The sequence below is a fragment of the Mesoplodon densirostris genome, chromosome 4, assembly GCF_025265405.1.
Source record: "Mesoplodon densirostris isolate mMesDen1 chromosome 4, mMesDen1 primary haplotype, whole genome shotgun sequence".
In the NCBI taxonomy this organism is placed as follows: Eukaryota; Metazoa; Chordata; class Mammalia; order Artiodactyla; family Ziphiidae; genus Mesoplodon; species Mesoplodon densirostris.
In genome coordinates, this window is record NC_082664.1 from 10730536 (window position 1) to 10754491 (window position 23956).

Below are 23956 nucleotides of genomic sequence, written 5' to 3' on the forward strand. Positions count from 1 at the left end.
GTGGCGCAGTGGGGTAAAACTCCACGCTCCCCATGCCGGGGGCCCAGGTTCGATCCTGGTCAGGGAACTAGATCCCACACACATGCCTCAACTGAGGAGCCCGCGAGCCTGCCCGCAGCAACCAAGACCCAGCACAACCTAATTAATTAATTGTTTTTTAAAAACATGCATTCATTATCAGGTTCTGTGGGTCAGGAGTCTGGGCACCAGCTTAGCTGGGTCCTCCACTCAGGTCTCGTGAGGCTGCCATCAAGGTGTTGGCTGGGCTGAGGTCTTATCTGGGCTCGAGGTGCTTCCAGGCTCACATGGTTGTTGGCAAAATTCATTTTCTTGCAGATGCAGAGCTCCTGGCAGCTTGCTGCTTCAAGGCCAGCAGGAGAACTTCTCTCCCACGTCAGTCCTTCTTTTCGGGGAAGGCTTGGACCCACCTAGGATAACATCAACTGACTCAGAGTCAGCTGATTAAGGACCTCAATTACATCTGCAAAATCCTTGCACCTTTGCCATGTAACATAACCTGACCATGACAGCGACGTCCCATCGTATTCCCAGGTCTCGCCCACGCTCAAGACGAGGGCATTATAGAAGGTGTGTATACCAAGGGGTGGGAATCCTGGGGGCACCTTAGAATTCTGCCTGCCACACCACAGATGTGACCCTACACGAGTCTCTTCACCTCTTTAGCTTTCCTTCTGATGTACTGTCAAATGGGGATGGTAATTCCTACCTGTCTTGGAGGGACATTGACAGCCGCACGAGATAATGTGTAGGAAATCGGGGTAAACTGGGCAGACCCCGGTGCGGTGCCCAGGCAGTGTGCTGCATGCCACGGGCAGGCAGAGGTGCCTGAGTGGAAGTATAAGATGTGGGGAGTGTTACCTGCTTTGGGCTGCAGGTACCACTGAATACACTGAGTGGATGTAAAAATGAAGACACCATGGACACATCTTCAATTCCCTTTCATTTGATCAGTGACCTGATGGGCACTGAAGTTGCTTATAGTTCACTTTTCAAAACAGTTGCTTTTCCAAATCCTCACACTTTGAATAATGACCACTGACATCGTTTCTGGATTGGGAATGGTTGCAGTGTCCAGTCGTTTACTTTGACTCCCTGATCTCCTCCCAGCCATTCACCAGGTTCAGAAAGACACCATGATCAACAACCCTGTGATTTGCCATATGAGGGCCATTCAGTGTGACGCATTTGCCCCTCCTCCCCACCTACCTACCCTCTGGCTTCCTGGTAGCCCTCCCCTAAATAGTCCCCGTCCATCAGTTTCCATTTCACAGCTAATGTAGAACCCAATTGGAGACAGATACGGACAGACGAATTTTTACACAGTTGCTGCAGGTCACTGGTTAAGTTATTGGTCAAATAATACTTTCAGTACAGATAACTGCTTTTGCCATTGCAACCTGGCTCTGCACAGCAGTAATTACAAATGCAGGGAAATGGAGGGGAAATCCATCTTATTTAAAAGTGTTTTAGTGTCAGCAAACACACTGTGATGCCATTAAGAAAGTTTTTGTTAAGGACACGCTCGACTTGAGGTTTTTAATTTGTTTGAAGTATTTTGCTAAAACAGAATTACGTTGGAGTTTACATAAAAGTAGAGAATGACATGAAAAGTTTTAACTTAAGCAGCAAAATATAAAGGCTAATCTTATTTAAAAGTAATATGTATGTCTTGATTGAGTGCCCAGATACACTCAACTGGGACTTTTTAGTGGAATCGGGTCTAAGCAGTTACACTGAGTTATACTGAGAAGGTTTCCCTGAGCTTATATTGCCAGGCCTGAAATACTCTTGTGGCTGCATTTAATAAAGAAACGAAAGTCTTGAGTAAGGGGATATGATTTTTTATGACAGAAGGAATGCAAATAACTTTTAGTCTCATTGCCTTGACCGGGTTTGGTTTGATTTGATGGAGTTTAATAATGACTTATAACCTGTGCTGACAATATGCAGGCCCTCACAACGTCATTTAACTCATTTATTCTGCTTGCTGTAAAAACAAAGAGATGGCAAATAAATATATGGAACGTTCATTGTTTGTCAGAGGGCCCAAGCCAAGAGTTTTCAGTGACCTTTTAAAATATGGTCCCAGGCTAGTACTAAAATGTCTGTCACTCAGCACACACACTTGCATGCTTTGGCCTTTTAACCCATGCATCTTGTGTTTTTCTCTTTCAAATGGGTGTATGAATTTCCAATCAGCTGCGGCGATGTAGGCTTTTGCATCAGAGGATTACTGTAAATTGCAGCCTGACAATTACAATACGCAGGGCACCGGCGAGTTATTAATGGGCTCGCCTACTGATGGCCTTTCCGCACAGCCTCGGACCTGCTGAGCCTCAGCCTAATTAGATCCAGGGGTAGAGGCCCCGGTGGATGAGGCGAATGGGGAGGGGGCTCACCGAGACCCCGCCTCCAGCAGAGGAAGATATCAATTGATTATGGATGGCTCCTGTCCGCCATGTCGGATCTCTAATTCACCTCCTCCTTAATGACTTGTATTGGCTTAAGGAGCTCTGCCTGATTTGACAGCATCAAGCTCAGCTGACAAAGACCAGCAGATGACTTTAATTGAAGACTTCTATGGCAAGAGATTTTATGCAAGACAGAGCAACAGTTCAACAGACACAAAAGAGGCTTGTAAAAAAAAAAAAAAAAAAAAAAGGAAAAGGAAAAGAAAAAAGTCGGCAGCAGTTGTAGAAGGAGACTGGGACCAGACCTGGAGTTAGCTACTTGCTTGCGTTTAGTTTACACTTTTTTCACCCCTTCGGTGGTGGGATCTGGAGGGGAGACCCCCTTTCCTACCCCCCGCCCCTGGAAATTCTGCAGCCGTCTCTCCTCTCTTGGGTTTCAATATTTATCTTTAGGGATGAATTATGTCCAGGCATAAATTATGTTTGACACATCTTGATGCTGGGGGAAAAAATTAAATTTTTCACTGCTCGGAAAAACATTCCCCAGAACATATCACACTCCGAGTGCGTCCTGAAAGAACTCAGCACGCTGTTTAGTTTTACAAAATTAAATGGACGGCCTGTCTGAAGCGTCGGAAGGGTGGAGGACAATGATCACTGAGTGAATGAATGAAAAAATAAAAAGATGACTGATAGGATCGCAGACTTGGAGCTCTGGGAGAGGAGGGGATGGGGAGGGCTAAGCGGGGTCCAGCCAGAACGCTCCTCACGGGTAGGGTCAGTTAGAAAACTCTTTAGGAGATGCCTTGGGTTTTTGGAGGGTCGAGACATTTAAAGGTATCGTGTCATCCAGGTGGTTGCATGGCCAGCATCTGCTGGGGGCCTCGGATGTGGCTGCCTTCTTAGATACTCCATGGGCAATTCATCTGATCCAGCCCCTAGGAACTCCATGTCCTAGTCAGCCAAACATCCTATACTTCGCCTCACCCAGCTTCTTACCAGGATCTGAATATGCCAAATATTCTCATACCTCTACCCTTTGCTTTTGGAACTTTCTCTGCCTGAATTTTCTTCCCTCCTCCCTCCTCCTTCATCTTGCAAACTCCTATTCACCCTTCAAGACATAGTTTGGTCACCTCCTCCAGGAAGCTTTCCAACTCCTCCCTTGCCCTCCCACTGGAGCGTTCTGACTCCAGAGCCTGCACTCTCGTCCACTATGCTGTGCTGCCTCCTACAAAGGGGTAAGGAAATATTTGAACATCTGACTAACCGACCAGAACACAGTTTGCACCCCAAGGGAGGTACCAAAGGGGTCCCACAGTTAGAGAGAGGGGAGTGATGGATTGTGGGCAAGGTGGGCGGAGGCGGAATCGGGGGCACCTGGGAAGGGAGGTGGATGCTGGCAGGACCCTGGAGCCGTGGTAGGAGCCGGCTTTCCAGGAAGCTCAGACTCCGGAAGTCAATTGGGCATCCGTGCCAGACGGTTTAAGGGCTGGGAATGTTGCCCAGAAGAACTGATTTGGAATGACAATGTGATTAGGAAACTCCAGAATCCAATAAGGCTAACAGTCTAGCTTGGTCCATATGTTATGAACAGATTGGCAGATGCCCCAACCCCACCCACCCCACCCCGAACAAGCAAATCCATACTGTTCAGCCTCCCCACACATGCCACAGTCATGTCCTCAACTTCCTGGCTTCTGCTCTGTAGAACAACTTTGTCTCTCCACCTGGCTGGCCCTACCCAGCTCTCAAGGAACCCCCCCGACCCCGCACCGCCACACACACCACCACCACCACCAGGAAGCCTTCCTGGATTCCTCCTCTTGGCAGAACCTTTCCTTGGGTATGCCTGCCACACACACCTATCACATGTTATCAGTTTTACTCTTTGCATTCCTGGATCCCACTGGGAGCTACGTGGGGGCAGATTCGTTTCTGCATCTGTACTCAGGGTGGCCACGTCTGTTGCTGAATGAATGTGAAAACAAAATGGGGGAGCTGATCCCAAAGAGCTCTCTTCAGCCACAAATCTGGGAAGTTACATTGCTTTAAAAAAAACCAAAACTTGGAACAGTTCAATGATTATTTGTCAGTGGGGATCTTTATTAGGTAATGAAGAAGCATTGTAATCAAGGCTATCTTATTTGGTTGCTGTGCTTTTACTGTGCGATGGGCCCTGTGTGTGTGGGGGGGAGGCTCCTGCCACAGAGATGACGCCAGTCCAGTTGGGGAGGTGATGCACAGAGGCAACCAGAGAGTGATGCAGTGAAACGAAACCCGTACCCAGACCAGGGAGATGCAGGTGATGGAGATGGAAGTGGATGGAGATGGGGTAGGAATAGAGACGGAGGTGGTGGAGATGGGAGATAGGTGGAGACAGGGTGATGGGGGCAGATGGAGGTGGGAATGGGTAGAGATGGAGGATGGATGGAGATGGGGATGAGGGAGGTGAGGATGAGGGAGATGGAGGTGAATGGAAAAGAGGATGGATGGGGAAAGGGGTAGATGGAGATGGGGGAGTCTAGATAGGAGATGGATGGAGATGAGGGTGGTGAGAGATGGGGGTGATGGAGATGGGGATGGATGGAGAAGGGGGTGATGGAGGTTGGGGGGTAGATGAAGGTGGGGGTGATGGAGATGGAGGGTGAATAGAGACGGGGATAGGTGGAGATGGGAGTGATGGAGAAGGCGATGATGGAGATGGGATAATGGAGATGGGGGTTATGGCTATGGGGTGATGGAGAGGGGGATGGACCGAGCTGGGGGGTGTTGAGATGAGGACATCCTGGGTCTTGTCTCAGAGGAAGGAGAAGGTGAGGACTCTGAGCTGTCATCCCTGCTGCGGGGATGGGGGAGTCCGAGCTCCTGCAGTGCAAGGACCATTGCAAAGTCATCTTTGTCTCCCTCATTGTCTAGTCCAGAGCCTGAAACAGGAGGTTTTTCAATGCATATTTAATGAATGAAGGAATGAATGCTGAATGTGCAGAGTGGCTCCTAAATCCACATTCCAGCCCTGACTTTAAGCCCCAGGTTGATTTTCCCAACGCCTCCCTAGCTTTCCCCAAGCCCAGCCTGTGCCCAGATGACCCACTTTTCCTCTGCTTTTCTTTGCTGGGTTGATGGCCCTGCTTTTCTCCATCTCCAGAAACATCAGGCCACCTGGCCCTGCTCCTGTCCTCACCTCTCTCTCGAAATGCCTATCCTCGCCGCCCCTCTATGACCATTCCGGGCTCTGCCCTCCCCTTGGGCCGACCCGGACCCTCCTCATGGCTCCTGAGCCACAGCCTCGTCTTCAGTCTTCCTCTCTTGCCATCCCTGTCCCGTGCAGCTGGCAGAATTTTTGGACAGAAACAGCTCAGATCATGTCCAGCCCTCCTCAAACCTCTTCCGCCTCCTCTCTCTTCTTCCGGCGCCATCCCCACCTACCCCGCCCCCTGGCCTCCTGGCTCACCCCTCAGCTGGCCCATCACTGCCGTTGTCTGGCTCCAGCCTTCCTCCTTCACCTCCTCTCCATCCACCCGCCTCCACGTGGGCCACACAGGACTAGGCCCCATACATTTGCCGGGTGATCTGTGGAAGCCGCTTACCCCTGACTTTGGTTTTTGCATCGCTGTGATGAGTGGGTTGTTTGGAGCGAATGGTCGGAGATGGAGTCGACATGATGTAACAGGGAGAAGCATAGCTTTGGACTCAGGCGGGGCTGGGTTCGAACCCAGATTGTTCTGCTTAGCAGCTGTCTGACCTCACCACGCGAGAGTGACCATGACCACACCATAGCAGGCGTTCTAGTGCCCAGTGCGTGTGCAGGAAATGTGCCTATCCTTACTGAAGTCTCATCTGTGTCTGGAAGACGACTAGGCATCCCTTTCCATCATCCCCAAGTGCGGGGAAGGGCGCTGCTCTTGGCTGCACCTCCATTTATTTTGGGGCCACCTTGCATTCTTTTTTCCGAAAGGGCGCAGCCCTCGGGAGCCGTGAACATCCGAGCAGACTAGCGCTGCCAGGCTGAGCTGGGGATGGATTGCTGGAACGAGGCACGGCCAGGTCAGTTGTTCCAGGACCGAGTTGGTCCCCCGATGTCCTCAGTGCTTTGGCCCCCTCTCCTTGTAGCCGTTCACTGGAAGCGCCTCATTAGGCCGCCTCGGGGAAGGCGGCCCGGCCGGCCTGTCAGACTTGCTCTGCCCGGCATAACTCAGGCCTTGGCTGGGCCCCTTGCCCTGGGCTCAAGGGGGCCCCCCAGGCAGACTGAAGTCATCCGTCCCTTTGCTCATCGCTCTGGGGAGGAGAGCGGAGCCGCCTTCCTCCCGGCTCGGAGGCTCCTGGAGGACAGTTAGTGAATTTCATCCTCCTTCCAAATACGCAGCTGTGATGGATGCGTGTTTTCTGGCCAAATCCAGCTGAAGTTGGACCCTGCATTTTGAAGTGTCAGGCTGCAACGAGCAAGGCTGGGAGGGTGGAGTGTAGGGAAGAGGACGTGGAGAGGGTGGAGGCAGGAAGAATACAGGCTGGAGATTTCTGCACTCAGGAGCTGGCCCAGAAGGGCACAGCCTGGAGGGTGACCCTGCCGGGGTGGCTGTTCCTGCAGAGATCAGGGCACTGATGCCTCCATGAGTGAGCCCGCTGGGCCCCGCATAAGGAGGCTCCAGTGAGAGGCATCCAGAGAAAGGAATGGCCTGTCAGGAGAACTGGGAGCTGAAACCCTAATCCCCCAGTGGGGTGTGGAGACGCAGCCCAGATTTCAGAGGCTGGGGTCTGTGATGACAGTTTCCTTTGCCCTCTGCAAGGAACGCCCAGACTAGGGGCCCCCTCCCTCCCCCCTCCTCCTCATGCTTTTGGAATCGTGCAATGTGAAAACTGCATGGGGCTTTCAGATCTTCCAGCAAAGTCCTTCCTTCCTTCTCCTCAGACCATTTTCTGAACGAGGAGACTGAGGCGCAGAGATGGGAAGTGGCTCATCGGTGTCCCCACCTACCTGGCTGTGGAGCTGAAGCAGCAACTTGCCTGGGACCCTTTCACTTATATACCCCACATGCTGCTTTCTTCATTTCCACTCCAGCCCCCATCCTCTGTGTTTTATGTTTCTTCTCCAGGATCCTTCTATTTTAGCATCCCCAGAGCAAAAGGAAGAAGTAGAGACAGAGGGGATTTGAAAAGAAGGTCATACATGTGAAATAACTGGAAAGGGGGTAGGAGAACTGCAGGGAAGTTCCTAGATGACAGACAGAAGGCATCTCCTGGTGTGGGGAAGGGAGGGTGGGGAGGAAGGGGCCGTGTAAGACCTGCAGAAAGAGAGAGGGGATAAGATGGGGGGAGGAGGACCCCCAAGAAGGAGTCTGTAGACCCAAGATCATGGTGGCTAAGGTGCCCTAAATCCTTTTTGAAATAATGTTGGGTATAAACAAATAAATGATGGTGATAGTGATGGTGATGCTGATGGTGGTGGTGGTGATGCTGATGATGACGATGGTGGTGGTTGGTGGTGATGCTGATGCTGATGGTGGTGGTGATGCTGATGCTGACGATGGTGAGGCTGGTGGTAGCGATGATGGTGATGTTGGTGGTGGTGATGATAATGGTCGTATTACTTCACTGTAGGACCTTGGGTAAGTCTTTTATCCTCACTGGGCTTCAGTTTCTCCATGTATAAAACAAAGAGGTTGAACTTCTGCCTCTTTTTCCCTCTGAGATTCTGTTATCCAAAGAAAGGCTCAGCAAAATGTAGGAAAATCTTTTAGGGAAGAAAGAAAAAGGGTTGGGGGAAAACAGGCAAGCGGGGACCAAACAAACAGAAACAGAGGAAACGTTTGTGCGGTCATGACACAAAAGAGCCCCCTCTCCTGAAAGCCTCTCTCCTTCCGGGACTGGGAAGGCTGTCCCCGTGCTTCTGGGAGATGAAGAGTTGCTCCGGCTGGAATGGAAGTGGGTTAACAACGGCACAGCCCACTGTGCGCTGACAGCACCTGATTTCCCAACCCAGAGAGTCCTCACCTGCTAATTACATCGACCAGGCCTGCCTGCGCAGGGAATTTGGCTTCACACAATCACAGCCCCACGCCCCAAAGGGTCTGGAGTAAATCATTAAAATATCAGGTTTCCCCGCCCCTGGGGGATGAGTAGGTGCTAAAAAGAGGCCAAGCTGGATTTGTCAAAAACCAATCAGCTCTCACACACCAAATAGCCCCACTCAGTGCAAGTAACCAGCTTGGGGTTTAGGGGAGTGAGAGGGGGGCAGACGGGGGCTCTGGGAAAGCGCTTAAGCCCAGGGCACCAATTAGTTGCCCTCAGGGCCAGACAGAGCCTTGGGGAGCCAGGGAAGGGCCCAAGTGTCCTGCCCGGCTGAAGGCAGGAGAAATTACCCCGTGAAGCACCTATAAGTTCAGTTTGCCACGAACTGAGGAACTTTTTGGAGCCCCGGGGTCAGTCTTGCTTGCCCCCTCCAAGGGGCAAATGGGCCCAGAGCTATGGCGGAACTTTGCAAGCTGCAAAGCACTAAGGAAATGCAATTTATTCGCACACTTTTTCAATCAAAAAAGTCATCTTACAGAGAAAGACAAATACTGTATGATATCACTTATATGGGGCATCTAAAAAATATAACAAACTAGTGAATAAAACAAAAAAGAAGCAGACTCGCAGATACAGAGAACAAACTAGTGGTTGTCAGTGGGGAGAGGGAAGGGGGAGGGGCAAGATAGGGGTGGGGGGGAAGGGGTAATTATGGGATTATAGGAAACCATGTGTGTGAAACTCTTGAAAATTGTAAAGCACTACAGGATTTAAAGAATTTTTCATTCAATAAAAGAAAAAAGTCATCTTAGAGCAAGACTGTGTGCCAGCCCCAGGGAGGCTCTGGGGACCCTAACATTCTGCCCTCGAGCACCTTGTCCTTTTTGATCCAGGTTGTCCCTTGGCCACTGTGACCACCCTTAGTCGTCATACTGGTTCATCCTCTGCCTGACCTTGAATGTGGGGGCTCCTCTGCCCCGGGGTCTGCTCTCCCCTGCCCTTTCCTCCTTCTCCCTGGGTGATGTCTTCTACCCTCATGGTCATAAGTACTCTCAGGGGCCAGGGCTTTTCAGGTCTGAGTCCCCAGTCCCACCAATCTTCCCACTTCCAGACCCATCTATCCGTCCATCTGCTGGACTTTCCTCTCGGATGGCCCTCAGCGTCAGCTCATGAAGCACCATCGTCTTCTCAGTCCCTCCAAAGCCGCTCCTCCTGTGCTTCCTGTCTTAACTGAGGGCACCTCTGTCCATCCAGCACTCCAAATTGGAAACCTGGGAGTCAGGCTCCTTCCCTCCCTCCTCCTCCCCTCCCCCCATCCAGTGAGCCCCGGTCCTGCCAATTCTTCTGTTAGAGCTCTCGGTGTTGGTCCTCTTTCTGAGCCTAGCTGGGGCAGCTGTCTCGGCAGCCCCCCTCTGTAGCCTGTGTGACTGACAGTCTTGCAACTGCAGGGCCACCTTCCAGAGGTTTTCACCTACTTTCTAGCTGAGGTCTAAGCAAGTCAGTCACCCCAAACCCTCGGTCTCCATTTCCTCATCTGTGGGGATAAAATATGCCTAATGCACAAGATTGGTGTGAGGTTCACACGAGGTGAGGTTGGTCCTATTTTCACAAACTGGGTCATGGATATCTTGGTGTGTGTGTGTGTGTGTGTGTGTGTGTGTTTATCCGTGTGCCAGGGAGTCCAAAGAGTTGCAGGGTACAATGAAGCACTTTTTAATAATGTCAGTTTTGCTCAATTCTTGGGGCCCAATATATACATTTTTCTAAATACTTTTATATTAAAATAAACACGGACCTATTATGGAATTGAATGCAAATCTTGCATCCACGTAAAAGAGTAACATGAGCTCCAGCTGATGCGGTTGGTGTCCTGCCCAGATCCCTTCGCCTTTAGACCTTCGGGTCTGACCACCCAACTCCCAGATGTTGGCACCGGCGTTTCCCTGGCTGCAGAAGCCCACACCACCCAGCCCCACGCAGGCCAGGAGATGAGCAGTCTCTGGGGTGGGCTCAACCTATGAGCAGCGGGCATGGGTGTGTCAATACCACAGCACCCAGGCTCACGCGGGTGGTGGGGGGAAGGGTGGACACTGTGAGGCCTGTGGGCTGCATTGGTCCCGGAGCCCCCAGCAGGACTGGGGGGCAGTTGCCCACAATGATACAGGCTTAATCACGCACCCCTTCTTGGCTGCCTTGGCCTCCCTGTCTCCTCTTGCCGCCCCCCCTCATGGTGTGTCTTGGGATCCTTCCTTCCCACCAACCATCTGCCTCCTGATCTCAGAGTCTGCTTCTGGGAGAATGAAACTTAGACCTGGGATGCCTACCAACAGCAACAGCAAGAAAAACACCGTAACAACAATAAGACTAGCTGCCAATTAGCCCGCTCCCCATTTTCCACGCGTCGTCTTCACTTCCTCTCGTTTCCCTGCAGTGGGTACTATTTACAGATGAAGATGCTGAGGTTTAGGTCACACGCGTGCCCGAGGCCTCACAGCCCATGAGAGTGGAGCTGGTATTCCAGCTCCTACAGAGTCAGAGCCCACACTGCAACCTCTAGGCAAACAGCCACTTTGACTGGTGCCCTTGGTGCAACCGTCTGGAAAGCTCATTGCTGGGGAAAGCGCTGGTGGGCTGTAATCCAGGAAGTCTCCACGTGGATGCGAGGCGCACCTGTGGCTGTTGAAAAGGAGTCCTACGAGTCCAGAAAATCTGCAGGCCGTCCCTCCCATCCCACTGCTCTTTTTGAAACACTGCCTTTCTTTTTTTTTTTAATTGAAGTATAGTTGATTTACAATATTGTGTTAGTTTCAGGTGTACAGCAAAATGATTTGGTTATACATATATATGTATATACCTGTATCCTTTTTTTGGATTCTTTTCTGTTATATGTTATTACACAATATTGAATATAGTTCCCTGTACTATACAGTAGGTCCCTGTTGTTTACTTTATATATAGTAGTGTGTATCTGTTAATCCCATACTCCCAATTTATCCCTACCCCCCCTTTCCCTTTGGTAACTATAAGTTTGTTTTCGATGTCTGTGAGTCTGTTTCTGTTTTGTAAATAAGTTCATTTGTAACATTTTTTTCAATTCCACATATAAGCGATATCGTGTGATATTTGTCTTTCTTTGTCTGACTTATTTCATGTATGATGATCTCCAGGTCCATCCATGTTGCTGCACATGGCATTATTTCATTCATTTTTGTATGGCTGAGTAATATTCCATTGCTTATATGTACCACATCTCCTTTGTCCATTCATCTGTTGATGGACACTTAGGCTGCTTCCATGTCTTGGCTATTGTAAATAGTGCTGCAGTGAACATTGGATTGCGTGTATCTTTTCTAATTAGAGCTTTCCTCGTTTCCGGATATACACCCAGGAGGAAACATTGCCTTTCTAACTGATGTCTTCCTTTCCCACTTGATACAGGCACAGGGCACGAGAACCACCATCTTCTCAACTTGCTGGAAGGACACCCCAGCCCAGGGGTGGACGCTTGTGGCCTTTTGGGAGGTGAGGCTGGCTCCACTCGGCCAGATGGGATATTTTATGAAAAGTGTGAAATCCAGATTTCCATATGAAATTTCCTCACTTTAAAATATTGACCACTATCTAAAAATGCTTAAAATCCACCATTTTGTAGCCCAAATAACCCCATCTGGGGGCTGAATTTTGCCCAGGGCCCACCAGCGAGTGACCCTGACTGAGACACGCCACCAGCCCCGGGGCTACAAGGGTAAACGGGCATCTGTGTTTCTGATGCCCCCCGACTTCCGTCACGGAGAAGGCAGGGACCCGTTCCTGGACCAGCCGCCTGAGAGGTGGAGCCTTTTGCTGGTACCCCCATGTGGGCTGAACAGGACCTCCCTGTGCAGCCTGGGAAACCGAGGCCAGCAGGGCAAGGAGGTGCCGCGTTGCCACCCTGCAGGCAGTGTCTGAACCAGAGAGGAACCTGCCGTCCCTGGTTTCCTTGGTGGCATCCCCACTGCTGGTTTGGCCCCGGCAGGGCCATGGGAGGTGCCCGGTTTGGGCGGCCCCCACGGGCACCCCTCACTGGCCTCTGTGGGTGGCTCTGCCCGTTGGTTAGTTTTCAGGGTCTGGGACTGTGGAGTTTGCTGACAACTGCCAGAGCCCTGATAAGTGGCGAGCCACCAGACTTCGGGACTGTGGCTGTTTATTTAAAACCTTACAAACAGTTTACAGCCAACGGAGCAGAGTTGACAGGCCAGGACTTCACTGCCCGGCGGCCCTGAGGGGCTGCGGAGAGAGTAGACTTCTAGCTGGTCCGAACACTTCAGGGACGCGCTTGCTGCTTGGGGCCACCTGGCTGGGCATCTCCGGGAGGCCCCTGGCTCCTGCCTGGCTTGACACACTCTCTGAGGTCCTCCCACTGATGTGGGTTGAATGTGCCCCTTCAAAAATGTGTTGAAGTCCTAACGTCAGATACGCAATAATGTGACCCTATTTGGGAATAGGATCTATGCAAATGTAATTGAGTTAGAACAAGGTCAAGCCGGAGTAGGATGGGCCCTATATCCCATGACTGGTGTTCTGATGAGAAGGCCAGGCCAAGACACAGAGACACAGAGAGGAGAAGACCATGTGAAGACAGGGACGAGGATTAGCGTTGGGCTGTCACAAGCCGAGGACTACCACGGATTGCCAGGAGCCACCAGAAGATGGAGGAAGCAAGGAAGGATTCTTCCCAGGAGCCCTCAGAGAAAGCAAGGCACTGCCGACACGTTGATGTTGAACTTCCTGCCTCCAGAGCTGAGACAGAACGCACTTCTGCTGTTTTTTGTTTTGTGTGTGTGTGTGTGTGGTACGCGGGCCTCTCACTATTGTGGCCCCTCCCGTTGCGGAGCACAGGCTCCAGACGCGCAGGCTCAGCGGCCATGGCTCACGGGCCCCGCCACTCCGTGGCATGTGGGATCTTCCCTGACTGGGACACAAACCCACGTCCCCTGAATCGGCAGGCGGACTCTCAACCACGGCGCCACCAGGGAAGCCCACTTCTGCTGTTTTAAGCCTGCCAGTGTGTGTGTTCTTTGTTACGGCCGCCCTAGGACATTGACTCACACACCCACCTCCAGGCCTGTGCTAGGGTCCCTTCATGGCTCACACCCGCCACACACACCTACCTTAGTACCACTCGGCCGTGTCTACCGGGATGCTGCTCGGGCCCCGCAGCTCAGCTTCCCTGCAGCAGGACCTGCTCGTGCTCCTGTGGTGGCCCCGGGCTCCTGGAGCAGGTGTGCAGGAAATTTGCAGCCACCTAGTGGCCAAGAGGACGTGGTTCTGAGCATGTCACTGCCAACCTCCTGGGACTCCCGGGGACAGCCAAGGATGGGGTTGGAAGAGAGAGAGGAGGAAGGCCTGTCTCTGAGGGTGGGGCAGGCAAGAGGAAACTGTTTGGTGGTAACTGTGCTCCTGGTCGGCCCAGGCGGGGGCCGGCCAGCCTGCCACTCAGCCCAGGCGGAGTTTGCAAATGCCTCCGACCAAGAGCAGCGGCTGTTTGACCTCAGGTTCTCGGGCTCAGCCCAGACCTACCGAACAAGAACCTGCATTTTACCAAGATGTCTGGTGACTTGCAGGCATGTGTTGTTGCAGAAGCTCCGGGCCTGGGACGGGGTGGGTAGCAGGATGGATGGACTTGCTTCTCCAGTGCCTCTAGCTCAGTTGGGTTTTCCACAGGAATTGGGGTGACCGATCCAAACCGGGGTCTGCAAGGGCTGATGTCGGGAGGAGAACATTCTGGTCTTCATGGGCCCCAAACTTGTCTTCCTCCGCTGCTTCCACCCAGGTGCTCCAAGCAGAAACCTGGAGGTCATCCGGAATCCTTCCTTCTCCTGAACCTCCACCCAGCCTGGTCCCCAAGACCTGGGGATTGTAAAGGAGCTCTGTTCTCTCTCCATCTCCACGGTCAGTCTCTCCTTCTTGCCTGGACGACTCGTAGAGACCCTAAAGTTCCCCTGTCCTGTGCAGACCTACCTCCTCTAAACCACTCTCTACCTGGTGGGCAGAATGATGCTAAAAACTCTAGTTCCCACCAAGTCAGGCTCCTGCTTAATTCTCAGAGCCCCAGCCCCTTGGCCCATCTTCAAAGAAGGACCCAAATCCTTGCCGCGGCCTGGAGGCCTGGCCTGAGCCGGCCCTGCCTCATCTCGTGCTGCTCTGCCCACACTCCCCGCTGGCAGGCACCACACCCCTCTCATCCGCCAGTGCTCCCTGCGCACCCCTTAACCGTGCAGGGCCTTTGTCCATGCAGTTTCCTCCACGTGGCGTACCTTCCCCCACCCCCCCTTTTCCTCTGGTCAATTGCTATCTCATCCTTGAGATGCCACCTCCTCCGGGAGGTCTTCCTGCACCCCAGACAAGGCCAGGCCTTCCTGACCTTCGCGTGCTGCGTCCCTGCTTTTCCCCTGCAGCCCTTGTCACGGTGCTGATTGCAGTGCCGTGTGCACCTGCTGGAGACTGGCGTATGCCAGGAGGGCAGAGGCCAGGTGTGCCTGTCTCCTGCATCCCCTGCCCGGCACCGTCAGCACTGCAGCCTCCCCTCTGGCCCCTCCAGCAATCCCTCTCCACTGGCGCCAGAGTGGTTTGGCTGAGGTGCCAGCCCGATCATGCGGTGACTTGCACCAAATTCCCTCGTGGAGCCCAAGGGCCACTGAGTGGATGAATGAGCAGCTGAGTCACAAAGGAATCTACGCAGGAGAAAAATGTGCGATTTCGAGGTAGTGATCAAGACAGTAAATGAAATACCCCACAGCGTGTCGGCAGTGCTGCTGACCTCTCCACAGCAGCCGCTTCTGTCGTTGTCATTTTGTTTTAATTGTTTGTGTCGAGGCCTGGTTTACAAGTACTAAAGTGCAGGAAACTTCAGGGTAGAGCTGGGTGCATTGTTACACATGTAGCAGCCAGGGAACCAGCACCCAGACCCAGATGTGGGGTATTTCAGGCCCTCCCGCTGTGGGCGCCCTCTCAGCCCCTGCCCCACCCCAGAGGCAACCACTGTTCTGGCCCCTATCACCCCCAGAGTTTTGTCTGTTCTTGAGTTTCACAAAACGGAGCAGGCTTCTCTGCCTGGCCTTCCTTCACTCCACCCATGTCTGGGAGATTCAGCACGTTGGGGGTGTGTGTGTGTTGCGGGGGGGACAGTTTGCTCTTTTTCGTTGCTGTGTAGTATTCCACCGTACAGAGCTGTCACTGCTTGTTTGTCTGTCTGTCCCTGGCATCTTACAAAGGACAAAGCTGGAACGTAGAGGCATTTACTAGCATGTCTGTGGTCACACATTTAATAAACTGTGATGCTGGAAATTGTTTTCTGTCCAAACTTGTGCCTATTCCTTACCTCCCCACCGTCTTTCTGGACAAAGTAAGTTGATTGGGAAACAGTCATCCAGGGCAAGGCAGAGGCTTCCCAAGAGCAGAGAGAAGGAAGGAAGCTTGGACCCTGGACATGATGACCTTGGGGACATCAGACCGTCTCCCCAGACTGCATTTCCTTCCCTACAGTGATCTGAATGGCCTCCTTAAAAAACTGGTGTGCAGAAAACTCTAATTCGAAAAGATACATGCACCTCTGTGTCCATAGCAGCAGTATTCACAATAGCCAAGTCATGGAAGCAACCTAAATGTCCATCAGCAGATGAATGGATAAAGAAGATGTGGTACATATATACAATGGAATACTACTCAGCCATAAAAAAGAATGAAACCGTGCCATTTGCAGCAACGTGGATGGACGTAGAGATTATCATACTAAGTGAAGTAAGTCAGACAGAGAAAGACAAATACCATGGGATATCACTTATATGTGGAATCTAAAAAAACAGTACAAATGAACTTATTTACAAAACAGAAACAGACTCACAGACATAGAAAACAAACTTATGGTTAACCAAAGGGGAAAAGGGCGGGGAGAGATAAATTGGGAGTAGGGGATTAACAGATACACATGATTATATATAAAATAGATAAAGAAAAAGGACCTACTGTACAGCGCAGGGAGCTATATTCAATATCTTGTAATAACCTTTAATGGAAAAAAATCTGAAAAAGAATATATATATATGTATAACTGAATCACTTTGCTGTACACTTGAACCATTATAAATCAACTATACTTCAATTAAAAATTAATTAATTTAAAAAATCATTGTGTCTTCAATAAGTAATATCAAATCTCCAAACAAATGAAGAAAAGAACAGACTCAATCTTGTTGTGTGATCTTGGGCAGGTCCCCTTCCTGCTCTGGGCTTTGTCACCTCCTCTGGGAAGCCAGAGGTGGGCTCTGGCCTGGGGTCCCAGCCTCCATCAGGCTGTGAGGCTCTGTGTCCTGTGGCCTCTCAGGAGACCGGGTCGGGCGACCTGGTCTGAGATTCCTCTGCTCAGCCGGGTCAGGCAGGGGCCACGCTGGGGGCTGTCCAGGGCCACGTTTGTTTGACTTGAGTCCAGCCCCTGGTGTCCGCAAATTCACTTTTGTTTATTTTCCTGAGAAGCTACGCAAGCCAGTGAGACTAAGCAGTCCAAGCCAGACGTGCGTTTTCACTGTAAAAATATTTTTGCGGGTCAGAAAATTGCACCAAAATGTTTTTATAGGCAAAATGCTGCCGTGTGCTGCTCGGCCCTGTGGCTGGCTGGCTGTGGTGGGTGGCGTTTCATATGTGAAATATGTCCAGGAACACATTTCAATAATAATAATAACAACAAACATGTAGGAAGCACCTATTATTTGTCTGGCAGTTTGCCAGTAAGTACCTGTGGGATGTTTTCACCCTCACCTCTCTTTCTGTGGTCAGTGTGATTGTCATCAGTTTCATTTTGCAGATGAAGGACATGAGGCCCAGAGAGGCTGAGTGACTTCCCTAAGGTCACACAGCCTGCTAGGAGCAGAGGCAGAATTAGAGGCCAGGTCTGTCTGACTTCAGAGGCTGGGTTCTTACACACTGTGGTGCCCATCTGAGGCCCTAATTCATGTCTGGGACAAACCCTGGGTTCTTCTATCAACATTTTTTGTGTCACTATGGTTTCTAGCAGTTTTCTCAGATGAAGTTACCTGTAAAAGTTTGCTGCCAGTCTAGAAAGAATGTAGAACATTCCCTGTGTATAGGACTAATAGAGCCAGAGTGGCCTTGAAGGTCACCTCCTATAATCCAAGGGGATTTGTTTACCATCCTCCTCCCTGGGGACAGGGCCACGGTGATCCATCTCAGTGTCTCTGGGCCTGGTACAGATTTGCCACTCATGATGCTTGGTCATAGATGACATGGGGTTAGGGTCCTTCCGCTCTCTGAGCGATGGGGCCCCACCTCTGGCTCTGCAGAGAAGCATTCCCAGGGAAGAGGAGGGAGGCGGTCACAGACCATGCCTGGAGCTGGGGCTCCTGCAACACTGGGGGCAGGACAGCCCATGGGACCTGTCCAAGGGGCAGCTCATGGCTGGGACCATGACATCCTCAGGTGGGAAATTTCAGAGGGGTCAGTCAAGCCCCCAGGACATGGGTAGGGGCTCGTCACCGTGGGATGAAGGAGAGTGCCTTGGCCATCGGCCCCTTTTCTGTGCTGAGCGTCCGTCTGCTCCTCGGCCACATCATGCCTGAAAGTAACATCATGACGCTGAGAAGATTACGTCCCACATTCTCACTGTTGGGTCTATACACCCAGAATGCCGCGCTGGCCCGGGCACAGAGGAGGTCTCTGTAAACAACTTTTGAACAAAACTGTATAATATTTAGAACCATTTAGTTCAGGATGACAGCCCTCTAAGAGGGCTGGATGTGACTGGCTCACATGTCAACCTGGAGATAAAAGGGGATTTCATACACCAAACGTTTTCTTTTAGAAATCAGGAGAGAGGAGAGCTGCCCAATTCTGGACTGCGTGTGTGTGTATGTGTGTTGGATCATGTGCGCATGTGTGTGTTTAGGTGCCTCTGTGTATGTGTCACATGTGTGTATGTGTTGGATGTGTATGTGTGTGATGGGGGAATGGGGATCAGCTCCAGGGTGGGCTGTGTTGGTGGCCACATGGATAGATGCCAGGGAGGGGTCCAAAGGGCTTGGCTGAATCAGAAGCTAGTGGCTGAAGCATCCAGAATTGAGTGGAGAAGTTCAGCAGTGATGGATCAGCCCCCAAGGAGGAGGGCAGGGGGTCAAGCTAAAGGCTCAGCAGGGCTTCCCTGGTGGCGCAGTGGTTGAGAGTCCGCCTGCCGATGCAGGGGACACGGGTTCGTGCCCCGGTCTGAGAAGATCCCACATGCCGCGGAGCGGCTGGGCCCGTGAGCCATGGCCGCTGAGCCTGTGCGTCTGGAGCCTGTGCTCCGCAACGGGAGAGGCCACAAAGGTGAGAGGCCCACGAAACGCAAAAAAAAAAAAAAAAAAAAAAAAAAAAGGCTCAGCAAAGGTCAGGTGTGAGACACAAAGAGGACCAGCAGAAGAGGAGTAGGGGAGTGGAGGGTGGAGGGCGGGCCCTCGGCACAGTAGCCAATGGGGCCGTGCTGCCGCTGCAGAGAAAGAGCGTCTCCGGACATCCCTGTGTGCTGGCCACCTGCCGAGCTCTCACCAACACTGTCACATTCAATCCGCCCCGGCCTCAAGGTACAGGACTCTTACTCCCATCTTCAGTGGACACACGAGATGACTTCTCCAAGGTCCCACAGCTGGCGAGCAGTGGCGCTGCGGGTGGACCCTTAGCTGGCGAGCTGCTGGGTTGTGTGAGGATCAGCTGCTCGTTGCAGGGATGATTCCACCTTCTGTGATGGTTACTCTTTGTGTCAGCTGGGCTGGGCCACGGTGTCCAGATATGTGACCAAACATCATTCTAGATGTTTCTGTGAGGGTGTTTTGGGATGAGATTAATGTTTAAGTTGGTGAACTTCGAGTAAAGCAGATTGCCCTCCCTCATGTGGAGGCCTGCAGAGAACAAAAGACTGACCTCATCCAATCAGTTGAAGGCCGGCCTAGAACAAAAGACTGACCTCCCCCAGCAAGGGGGAATTCTGCAGCAGACTGCCATTGGACTTGAGCTGCAGCGTCGGCGTCCTCCTTGGCTCTCCAGCCTGCCAGCCCACCCTGCAGATGCTGGACCTGCCAGTCTCCATAATTGTGCAAGTTAATTCACATATATATCTACATATTTATATATGGATATCTTATTGGTTCTGTTTATCTGAAAAACCCTGACTAAGACATCTTCTCGGGAGTGGAAGTCACAATAGGAGAAAGAGCCTCGGATTGGGCAACCTGAAATGGACTCAGATGGAGGCTTCTTGGCATCCTGCATGGCCCAGGAAGGGGGTCAAGCCAGGGAGCTGTGAGGGGTGAAATAGGTTCCAGAGCAAGTAGGAACATAGCAGAAAAGCGGGTGGTGTCTAGGCAGGGAGAGGGCAAAACGCCCGAGATTGGGCCCACCTCTGCCACGTTCTTGCTCTGTGACCACGTCCAAGGCATTTTCCTGCTACATGCTTCAGTTTCCCCATCTGTGCTGGTCTCCCTGTGTAACAGGTGGCCTTTGGGAACCTCCCTGTCTGGAATATTCTAAGATCTCCAGAGGAACAGAGCAGACATCAGGACCCCACGAAGGCCCACACTGTCCTGCCCGCGGCTCCTTCTACAGGCGCCTGCTAGTGACCTGCCCCTCCCCCGCCCACAGTGTGGAGCTGTGGGGACAGAGCTGGCAGGAGAGCAGGGTTCAGGTTCTTCTCCACCTTGGACTAGCTGTGTGGCCTTGGGCAGACCGCTTGAAACTCAGCATCCCTTTCCCCAGTCTACAGGAGGGAGCAGTGATGCTCCCTCGCTAGTTTGTTCTGAAGGTTAAGTAGGTGAGAGTGTGGGCCTGGTATTTACTCTACATTTGTAAAAAAATCACACCAGTGATTGTGGCTGATCTCCTGGAAAGGGCAGACGTGAAGTATTTGACCTTGCCTTCCTTTGGTAGGCTCACAAGCTGCATCTTCCCATGGATCCCTCTGGCCCTCGGGGGACACTCCCTTCAGAATGGAGTCACCACAGGGTGAACGAGGAGGGCAGGTGTGGGGTGGGACCTTGCTGTCCTACGTGACTGCAGCATGATGTGCTGAGGTTTGTGCTGGACCTTGAGAGCCCATGGCGCGTGGGGGAAATGCACCTAACAGGCCACAGCCCAGTAGGTGGCGCTCTACCAGAGGTGTTATAACTGGGGGCAGACGAGGGACAACAAACCTTGCCCCTCTCTTTTTCTGCACCAAAATCCATTGAAGATGAAAAGGACACAGCTCTTGGAACAACAGCAGTGTGGCACACAGGGAAATGGGCTCCAGTGCAACTCAGGGAAGGGCTTTGTGTCCATCACTTCTCTCCAATGGACAAGGGCTGCCTCGGAGGTGATGAGCTCTACGTTACTGATTTTCATTCATTTATCCAACCATGCCTGTTTCCCTCTAACCTGCCCTGCATCCACCCACCTCTCCATCCATGCACTCATCAATCCACCCAAGCAGCCATCATTCTACCCATCTATCCATCCATCCAACCATCCATCCATCCATCCTTCCATCTATCCACCCACCTACCCATCCACGCATCCATCTATCCAAGCATCCATCTTTTTATCCATCCATCCATCCATCAACCCACCTCTCCCTCCATGTATCCATGCATCCATGCATCCATCCATTCATCCTTCCATCCATCTCCCCAGCTACCTATCCATGCATCAATCCATCTAAACCTCCATCCTTCCATCCATGCATCCATGAATCTACCCACCTATCCTTCCATCCATCCATCCATCCATCCATCCATCCGTCTATCCATTCATCCATCTAACCAACCATTTATCCATCCACCTGATCCCAGGCGGCCTTGGCCTACAGCAGCTTGAAGCAGGATTTCGGTTCTCCAGTCAGAGATGGAAGTCAGGCTGCAGCAGTGAGAGTGCTGAATCCTAGCCACTAGACCGGTGGCCAGTGACAAGACCCTTGGCCTGTCAGCTTTGTAGAAAGTGAATTTCCACACAGAAATGGAAGTAGTGAAACAAGTAAAGTGTTGATTAGGAGGAAAAAGAGTACATATGGATAGACACACTGGTGGGCTCAGGGAGAGAGTCGTGCCCTCGTGGTAGTTTGAACCACTTATGTGGGACATTTTTTCCAGGTTTCCTTTGGCCAATCATCTTGCTTTGTCTGGTTCTGAGTCTGTATTTGGTTTGTCTCAGGGTCCTTCCATGTGTGCGCACGCATCTCTTAGCTAAGATGGATTTCAGCGAAGAGGTCTATGGGTAGGTTGACATCACTCCGTTTTTGACGTCCAAGGAGCCTTTCTGTTCACGTATAGTCAGGAAGGTCTCCTTGACCTTGAGAATGAGAAATATGTGGGCTCTATCTTTTATCTGGGCAGGGCTCAGCTTCTCTTCCTCTTCATCTTGGAGGATCTGTCCACAGGGGACAAATTTCTGCTTCTCAGCCTGGGTCCCATCTGTCTTCTGCATCACACCCATCTCTCCATCCAACCATCTAACACATCCATCTATCCACTCCCCAAACTATCTTTCTTCCATTCATCTACCTTTCCATCTACCCAACTATCCATCTATCTATCCTTCAAACGTATACTGAGAGCCCCATCTATATCAAGCTCTTTATTGGAATCCTGACGTTCAAAAGGTGACTGTGTTGTCCTTGCCACTGAGGGAATCCTGGGATAGTTGGGGAAATTCAGCTCTTCAACCTGAGGCCAGGTGGACCACCTGTTGTACACAGTGCTGAGGGGATTTCTGGGTGGGCAAGGTTGGGTAAGGCAGGACAGGGCGATCCTGAAGGGCCTTCCAGCTCAGACATTCGCTGGTTCAAGAACCATTTAATGATTTTCCTCATGTTTCAATGTCAACCACAGATCACTCAATGATATCTATTCAACCCTGACTGCGTGTACCTGGCCTCCTGTGCCGGCCAGCTGTGGGGATGCAGCCAGACTATGTCCTGTTCCCATGGAGCTTACACCCTCATGGGGAAGACAATCAGCAAATAAATGTGCGACAGACAATGATCAGTGGTAATAAATGTGCAACAGACAATGATCAGTGCTAATAAATGTGCGACAGCCAATGATCAGTACTATGCAGAAACACGCGGTCAGGGAGGAAGATGGAGAGATTTGTGGGGGGATGGGAGCTGGGGGGATTGGGGTGTTTTTTAGGTAGTAGGGTCAGGGAAGAGCTCCCTGATAAAGGGGCGTTTCCGCAAACACCCGCAGACAGTGAGGGTCTCTGGGTGACATGTGCAGAGGGCACGGGCCCTGAGGAGGAATTTGCTTGGCATGATCCAGAAAGAAGCAGGAGGCCAGCGTGAGGGGAGCGGCATTAGCAAGGGGTGGCTGGCAGGAGAGGAGGCCAGAGGTATCGGGAGCTAGAGCCTGAGGGGCTGTTGGGCCGCCCCAGGCCAGCTCAGTTCCCAGGAGGTGAAGCCCTGGAGAGTGCAGTGGCAGGATCCAAATACATATCCTAAGCGTCATTTGGGCTGCTTAGTGGGAGAGAAACTGTGAGGGGCAAAGATGGAAGCAGAGTCAGCGGAAAGCCAGGCGCCGGCCTAAGGAAGCAGAGTCAGAGGGAGGGCGAGGTTAGAACTTGCCCCACTCCCGGCTTTGAAGATGGGGGAAGGGCACACAAGCCAAGGAATGTGCGTGGCCCCTAGAAGCTGGAAGAAGCAAGACAATGGATTGTCTCTACAGTCTCCAGCACAAACCAGCCTTGCTTACACCTCGCTTTGAACCCTGTAAGACCCATCTTGGACTTCTGACTTCCAGAATTGTAAGAGAATAAATGTGTATTGTTTTAAATCACTATGTTTGTGCTCATTTGTTATTACAGCAGCCGTAGGAAACACATGCCTAAATTGGTTTCCTCTGAGGCTTCTCTTGATGGCTTGTAGATGGCTGTCTTCTTCCTGTGCCCTCACCTGGCCTCTCCACTATGTGTGTCTATGGTCTCTTCTTCTCAGACTCCTGTCAGACTGGCTTAGGGCCCACCCATAAGGCCTCATTTGAACTCAGCCACCTCTTTAAAGGCCCTATCTCTGAGCACAGTCACATTCGGAAGCACTGGGGGTTAGGACTTCCATATATGAATTTGGGGTGGGCACAATTCAGCCCATAACCCTTTGTAAGGTACAGGCTTGTTCCCCACTTACGAACTGGGAAACTGACTCTCTGAGTGGCAAATGACCTCGCCCAAGGCTTGTCACCGGCATGTGACTGGACTGCGTCCTGCCTATCCCGCTCCACAACTCCTCTAGCCACCAGGCCACGCTGCCCGGAAGGCAGACCGTCTCATTTCCCCGCTGCTGGGTCCCATCCCCCCAGGTGCACCTCGTCAGCAAGGGGGAGCCTGGCGAGAGCAGGGCCGCGGTCCTGCCGCGCGACCTCACACCACATCATGCGCCATCCCCTTGGCGGTGGCCTCAGTGTAATCAAACACCCCTGAGTCAGATGTCGCAGAATTAACAATCCTCCACATGGTATAAACAGAGTCTA